Below are 7379 nucleotides of genomic sequence, written 5' to 3'. Positions count from 1 at the left end.
CGTTACTACAAACTGCACGTAAAATCTATTATTTTGACGATGTTTACTTAGGCTGTAGCATCCACTAAATGTAAGTTGTCAGTTTTAGGAAAAAAATATGCGAAAAATGTAATATTCCAGAGGGGTTGCAGTGGGTTAATAAGCTTATTCGACCTTGCAGCAACAGCGCGTGCGCAAAAGTACAAAATGTTTAAAAATATTATCTGACTAAGTTGTCGTTTAAAGTGTTATTTAATCGATTCATTGCCTTTTACGTGTAATAAAACACAAAAACAAATTCGTTTTCTTTTTATTCAAGTCTATATGTTAACTATTTGACGAATTGTGTGATGCATTTTTTATGTCGTCCATATTCTGTATGTCGTCCATATTCTGCTTAACATTCCTTCCAATCTTATGCGTTGTGAGTTTAATAGAAATTAGAATGCAAAACACCCCGTACCGTCACATTCAACTGGGTTGCAGGTTTTGTAACACAAAGGACCAACACTCCCATGCGTGCAAAGCCCGAGGCCTTGATAAAGAACACAAACTTCGGCGGGCAAAGTGTCCGTACATTCTGCGAAGCAAATTAAAACAAGTTTAAATAAACAGGGATGGCAATAATTTACTGAACAAAGTACTCACGGCCTAAACAGCCATTAAGACAGAACACTGTCAAAACGACAACGAGATGAAGAATATTTTTCATGATAACTATTTTCAGACCCTTAAACACAGAAATCTTTGTTAACTATAATGCTTTTTCAAACTGTAGTTGAGTTGAGTTGAGTTAGTTCGCCGGTAAAATCGTAGCAGCACAATTGTGCTGAAATATTTACAAGTCGGAAACCGCTACGCAACGTTCAGGCGTTAAAAAACGCGACAAAGTTGAGAGCACAACTGGTGGATAGATGGTAGACGCGCTGCAGTTACACCTACATCAAAATGCACAACTCATTTCGCCTGTGGTTAGGTTAGATGGCTTTGTCTCGCCGCAAGGAGCAATTTTGGGCGTTTGGTGCTACAAAATAGACAAAACAGGACAGCTTTGGAATTTGATCCCAAACATAAAATGTTTCTAGATTCTAAATTTTTGTATTTTTAACCTATCCAGCCCACTTATTCGATACTACCTTTTTTATTTTTGCTGTTCTCCAACGCTACAAACTTACGCACAATACTAGCCCGACGAACGCTAAGGACCTAATTGCTGCATCTAATATTTGAGAACTAGGCTACTGCTTTAAACGACTAACATACGACTTGGCATGTAGATAAATTCTGCATTACCTATTTTAGTTCTTTATGAGGAACCAATTGACTCCAGTCGCTTATAGTGCCCGGTCTATAACGCCAATAGCTGCGTAATATGTTGTTCGTTGTTTGGTCGAAATCCTCCGCATTGCGGAATTCTGTGCTAACACTGCGTATACTGTATATGATTGACACATTTTCCGGCTCCTTCAACGGGTGGTATTGTTTCCAGGTGTTTCGTATAGATTGTTTCGCTGGAACGATCCTGGCTAATGCTGCAAATATCTAATGCTGCCACAGTTTCCTTTCGAGTCGAACTGGTCATTTAAAGCACCAGTGTCTCTAACACGCATTTCTTCATTGTAAGCCACTAAAACAAACGATAATCTCCGTGTTACCTATTGCACACAAAACCACAGTAAACCTCTGTTAAAACGGATTCAGTTAATCCGGATCTTCGCCTAATTCGGACAAAACTTGAGGTACAAATGATTTGTAAATGTGGTAAGGCTTAAACTGATCGACATCGGTTAATCCAGATATTGGCCTAATCCGGAAAATTTTTTGGTGCAAGGGGTTCGGATAACCCGAGGTTTGCTGTGTTTAGTTCAATTGTCGTTTGCACTTTAAAGCCATTCAACAAAAAAAAAATTCGAAAAAGTGTTTTGCCTGTTTGACAAAATTGATATTTTGATGGAGATGTGTTTGTTTGCTTCAGAAGACATTTCACCTATATTTAAGTGTTGACATGTTTCGTTCAAACAGAGTGTCCCATTGTGTAGCTTTCTGCAAATCTATCTTCTTCATCAGTTACAGTTGAAGTGTTGAGATTTTTCTGAACATACACCTTGATGTCTTGCCATGCTGTTCAATAAGAGAAAACGGCATGTCACTCTTAGTGTATCGGAAAACTAATTTGACAAACGGGTGCAAATCTGTACAATGACCCGATAAAGTAACAAACTAAGACCTTTAAAACCCTAGTGTTTGCCCACCTAATCTGCCATGACGAAATAAAGTGCGGTCTTTTGATTGGTTGAAATCCCCTGTTTGTAAGGTAATGCTTCGTAGAAAAGGATGGGGCAAGCATTGTAAGTAGATATATTGGGTCAGCTTCTGGTATGCAGTGACACACCGATATCTATAGGTAGACAATGTTTTTCCAAGCGTTTCTAAACTGTTAAACGTGTGGCCCAAACGTTTTTACAGGTATAGGTGTGTCATTGTATACCAGAAGCTGACCCAATATATGTTCGTGTATGTGTACATAAGCCCTGTGTCCAATTTATGTTTTTTCGTTAAAATGAAGCATAGCAGAGTTGTAAGTGGTCCAGAAATTACTGATCTGATTCAAGACTGTTCCGTTTAAACAAAAGCATAAACTAGATCCGGAAACAAACGTAATCGGGTGGGTTCCCGTCCTTATTTTGATTTTTTTGGATGCCCGAAAGTTACTAGTGTGTAACTGTCGTAATATACGTAAAGTCAGGCCTGTCTCAAGCCCGTTGCCTATACAGTGTTTGCACCAATAATCCGCCTGACCTGAAATGCCCGGCTCGGTATATGCGCCAGGAACCCCTGCAGTTATGTGTTGTGCTAAATTATCTCCTAAACAATACGCAAAACTCATTGCACAAACGCAAAGTGCACTGAGTCACTTTATTCCGAGCAATGCATAGAACTAAACTAAGGTTTAAGAATATATTTATCGTCAACTCTACTCTGTTTAGGACTACAGATGTATGTGCATGAGAGTTGATGAAGTTGTTAGCCCATTTATTGACAGAATCTTTGAATATAGTTACCTTACATGTTTTAGGCCAACTTCAATCATAAAATGCAAAACTGGACTAATTTTATGCAGCTATGCCTTATATTACAGACATCTCAGATATACATTGGTAGTTCTGCAAATTTAGTTTGTCGCAACAAATATTTATCCTCATTTAAACAAATGATAACATATATAGTTAAATGAACAGTTGGTAGTTACCCTAAAATGTATCCACTAGGTAGAGCAGCTGAGTCAGAGTTCAACCAATGGCGCAAAAAGGAAGGCGAAAACATTTGGCCCAATGGTCCAGATCGAATGACACACTTGACTGACGTTTAAACCGATAGAGACCCGTTTTCGGGAGTGTCTTGTGTTTAATCCTAACAAAAACAAGTTTATAAAACCAAGATGTACAGTTAAAGAAGAAAACCGGCTTGATTCTTCACTACGCCACTGGCAAATTTGGCCTGTTGTAAATTGTTTATTGTGATACAGGTCGAAGCGATAAATACAGGTGAACCTAACTACGCAATGTAGAAAAACATTGTACACAAACGATGGCATTCTAATATCGTAAATTGCAACGGTTAAAGTCACATGCAATGTATGAATAAGCACGATTTGTACTAATGTCACTAACAAATTTATTTGGTGGTAAAAATCACGGCGCAAATAGACGTTAAAAGCGACATGCTTTATAAAAGTCGGCAAATGCTCATGCCACCATCAGTGATATGAAGGCCACGACAGTTACACCTGTTTATATACACGAGCAGAGCAACTACTTCTTATTTCAAGCAAAATGACAATAATAGCACAACACGTCACATCAAAATACGCAATAAGTTGTTTAAGTGTTAAATGAGTACAGAGGAACCGACATAGAATCAACGTTTATTTCCGGTTTATGGTGTTAAATGCAAATTGATTATAGTAACATTAATCGATAGCGGTCCCTTGCTGTTCCAAGTACTTCCGGGTTTTCAAAGTCCACTGCATGGTCTTTGGTGGCCTGAAGTTGTTGAAAAACCTCGGACGTTTCGCTTAGTTGGTGTTCGTTAATTTGCGTTCCAAGGTTTCGCCTGGTTTCTTCAATGTATGTTTTGCCGCAAGAACATTTCAGTCTGTAAACAACCGAAGATCGGTTGAATAATCCTTGCATGTCTTTATGCACAAATGCTTTCGCAAGCTTCTGTGTTCAATTGAAGATTCGTACACGAACCTTTCCGTCTGTGGCTTTAAGGATAAAACTGGAGAGTTCTTTTTGTAACGTCGGAATTCGCCAAAATATAGTAGTTTAATGCAAGTGAATTTGGTGTTGATGTCCAAATCTGTAGACTTAGTTACATGGACGTAGGGTCTGTTTAACACCGACCTGATACACCTGGATACGAACTTGGCCATTTTGTAGTAGAAAGCCTTTGATACGCATCAAATCCCTATGCATGTTATTGTAGTTTTCCTCAATCCTGTATGCTCTATTTAGCAGCGAACAAGCAAAGTTGAATTTTTATTGAAACTGTCCATTTTGCATAGAGGCCTGTGCACGTCGGATTCCTGCTACAAGTAAAGTGAACATAGACCTGAGTTGTCGTAAGATGTATGAAGTATTTTGTTCAAACAAGGAGTTGCATATGATATGTCATAGCACATATCAATGCAAAGATTTGTACCGAAACGTTCGTTTTGTTTCGTATAAAAATTTAGGTTTTCGGTTGTCCTTATTTTTGGGTCTACTTCGATGGCAACCCTGTCTATAGGTCCGTTTCAAATCTTGAAACACAAATCAACACGTCCCAGTGTTTTTTGTTGCTTTCCTTCTTTCCTGCAGATTTACAAATCACTCAACCATGAAAGCGGAAACGCGCGAAACAGCTTTTTTAGGTTCTTCTTTTATTTGATTGATTTAAAGTTACTGTATTTTAAGACGGCTATATACGATAACATCAACGTTGCGTAACAACTTTAGTAGTTACTCCGCATAATAGTAAGACAGTAAATTGCATTCCAGAAGAAAGTTTTGACCTAATGCAGAAAATTGCATCCACTATTTCTAAAGAGAAGCATTAGCAGCATATTTTTTTGAAAGATCTGGATTAAACTCCAAAACAATTGCTAAAGTCGATTGTCTGGTTGTTGATAGCCCAAAATCGTTTTTGGAGCCCTTTGTCGAAGTAACATTAAAGCCTTCAAAGTGATCAATGTCCAACTTTACATTGTGCTCATATTTACATAATTTTATAAACATGAATGTCACTTTTCACTGATTCACCAGCGATGAAGTTTTTGAAAAGTCATGGCAAGTTTTGTTGGGGTGAAATGTTTGTAGTTACAGACGGCCATTTGTTGGCATTGTTCTTGCATCCAAAGTTTCAGTATCTAATTCAATTGTCTTCCCATCAATGACCATGGCATCAGATTTAATAAGTATACATTTTTCCAGTGTCCCTAGAAAAACAGCTTCACTGTGGCTATATCAGCTTTCTGGAATGGCAAGATGAACAATAAGCAGAAACTTCTGACCTAGAACTAAATGAGAAGGAAATTTACAAAAGAAACGGTTTGATGACATAAGTGACTTTTGACACACTAACATTTTGGAACAGTTCACTCATTCAAAATCAGTTTCCTAGCCTAAGCCACCTTGCTCTTGCAATTTTTAACAATAGCATAGGTGCATCGTCAAGTATACATGCTTTTTTGTGGAAAAGCTGCAAAAAAGATCAAACTTACTTTCATCCTCAGTAGACTCATTAAGAATATTAAATAATACTGGAAAAGACCTATACAGTGAAAAATAAGTGCCTAAAATTTTATTTATACATGTGAAACATTATTGAAAATGCTGTATCCAATAAGTTTATTTATTATTCTCGTTATACATGTATTTTTTCAATGAATGTCTTACAAAGCTGTGAATGCACTGTCCTGTTATTGCTACTGCCAATCTTTACTTACCATTTACATTTGTCATGTGAGCAAGGATTTTTGTCAGGAATGTTTTATTTTTCTTAATACTGGAGTGTTTTTTTCTTCCTTCAATTGCAAAACATTTCACAAAGAGTGTCTGCATTCTTTCTATTTAGTTCATTTCAGTTTTTGTGTTTATTTTTTCCAGGTCTTATTGATATTCATAACTTAAAGTTTTTTAAAATAAAAGTTTTTTTTTGCTTGGATACTACCACAGTGATTTTTACCTTTAATTACTTTTGCGACTAGTGTTATTCCATTTTTCTGTTTAGTTTAAATGTTCATTTATTTTCAGGTCTTATTATTATTATTAACTTAAAAAGCAGGAACAAAAATTGTTTGTGACATCTGAGTCATTTTTATGAGGAGTCTGAGTCTAAATTTGCGCCTATCATCAGGAGCAGGACTGAAATTGGAGTTAATTTTTACGGAGTCAAAATCTAAAGATTCTCAGACTCAGTACACCTCTGATGTATGTGTAGTTACAGTTACACGGTGCATCAAAAATAGAGAAAGAAATGCAAGACAGTTGGAGCATAGGTGTGTGGAAATGGACATTGTCTAATAATTTGTCGCAAACCATAATCTTAATTTAGATTAATGTTATTGTGCTTGCATATGCCATTGCTTTTAGCATAGCTACTTTAAAGATTGCAACAAATTAAAATCACAACTAAATTATTAAATGCAATGAAATAAATAGTTTTAAAGATTGCTAAATCCTACTTCAATTTAGAGATCATTTGTGTTCAATCAAGAAAAGAACATTGTAATTTAGGTAATATCAATCCGCTTGGGATAAATAGTAAATAAAAAACAACTTGATAGGTCATGGAATAAATTCAGTTTTGCATTACAAACAAATCCATTTGTAAATTTTTTTAATCGTACTCATGGTTCTTTTCCAAATTGACAGTTTACCCTGGACTAATCAAGAAAGGCATCATTATAGCCCTTTCCCTAGGAGGTCATAAACATTTCGAGACTTGATAAAAGCATGGACTTGCAATGGATTGATTAGTTTATGTTGCACTAAACAGGAACTATTTTAGTTACACAATATCACAGGTTTTGAAATAAGTTTGTTAGTTTTAGGTAAGTTCGAATAATTGTACTTTAATTCATGAAGGATTAGCGTCAGCCACAATTTGTAAACAAACTATTTAAGGGTGTTTACTACAATGTTAAGTTAGTACACATAGGCTAGTTACTTTTATGTCCCAATTAGTAGAATGTAAGACAAGGAAACCTTGGCAACATTATTCAGTCAGGCAAAAGAGAAACAGATAAGGTTATAATCATCACTGAGGTTAGTAGGTTTGAAGTCAGTGATTCTCAAACAGGACCCACATGGCTCATCAACTAACTGCCGTTTGACAAGAAGTTGTTGATCTGTTTT

The 7379-nt window shown here is 36.4% G+C and overlaps 1 pseudogene; it reads right to left on the bottom strand.

Annotated features, from left to right (window-relative positions):
• Positions 1 to 3860: 3860 nt before the first annotated feature.
• Positions 3861 to 5764, bottom strand: LOC145212877 (uncharacterized; annotated as a pseudogene).
• Between the last annotated feature and the right edge of the window lie 1615 nt (positions 5765 to 7379).

Source organism: Phallusia mammillata, chromosome 2, assembly GCF_965637545.1.
Source record: "Phallusia mammillata chromosome 2, kaPhaMamm4.hap1.1, whole genome shotgun sequence".
In the NCBI taxonomy this organism is placed as follows: Eukaryota; Metazoa; Chordata; class Ascidiacea; order Phlebobranchia; family Ascidiidae; genus Phallusia; species Phallusia mammillata.
The sequence above is the reverse complement of the archived record's forward strand: the minus strand, read 5'-3'. Positions and strand labels throughout refer to the sequence as shown.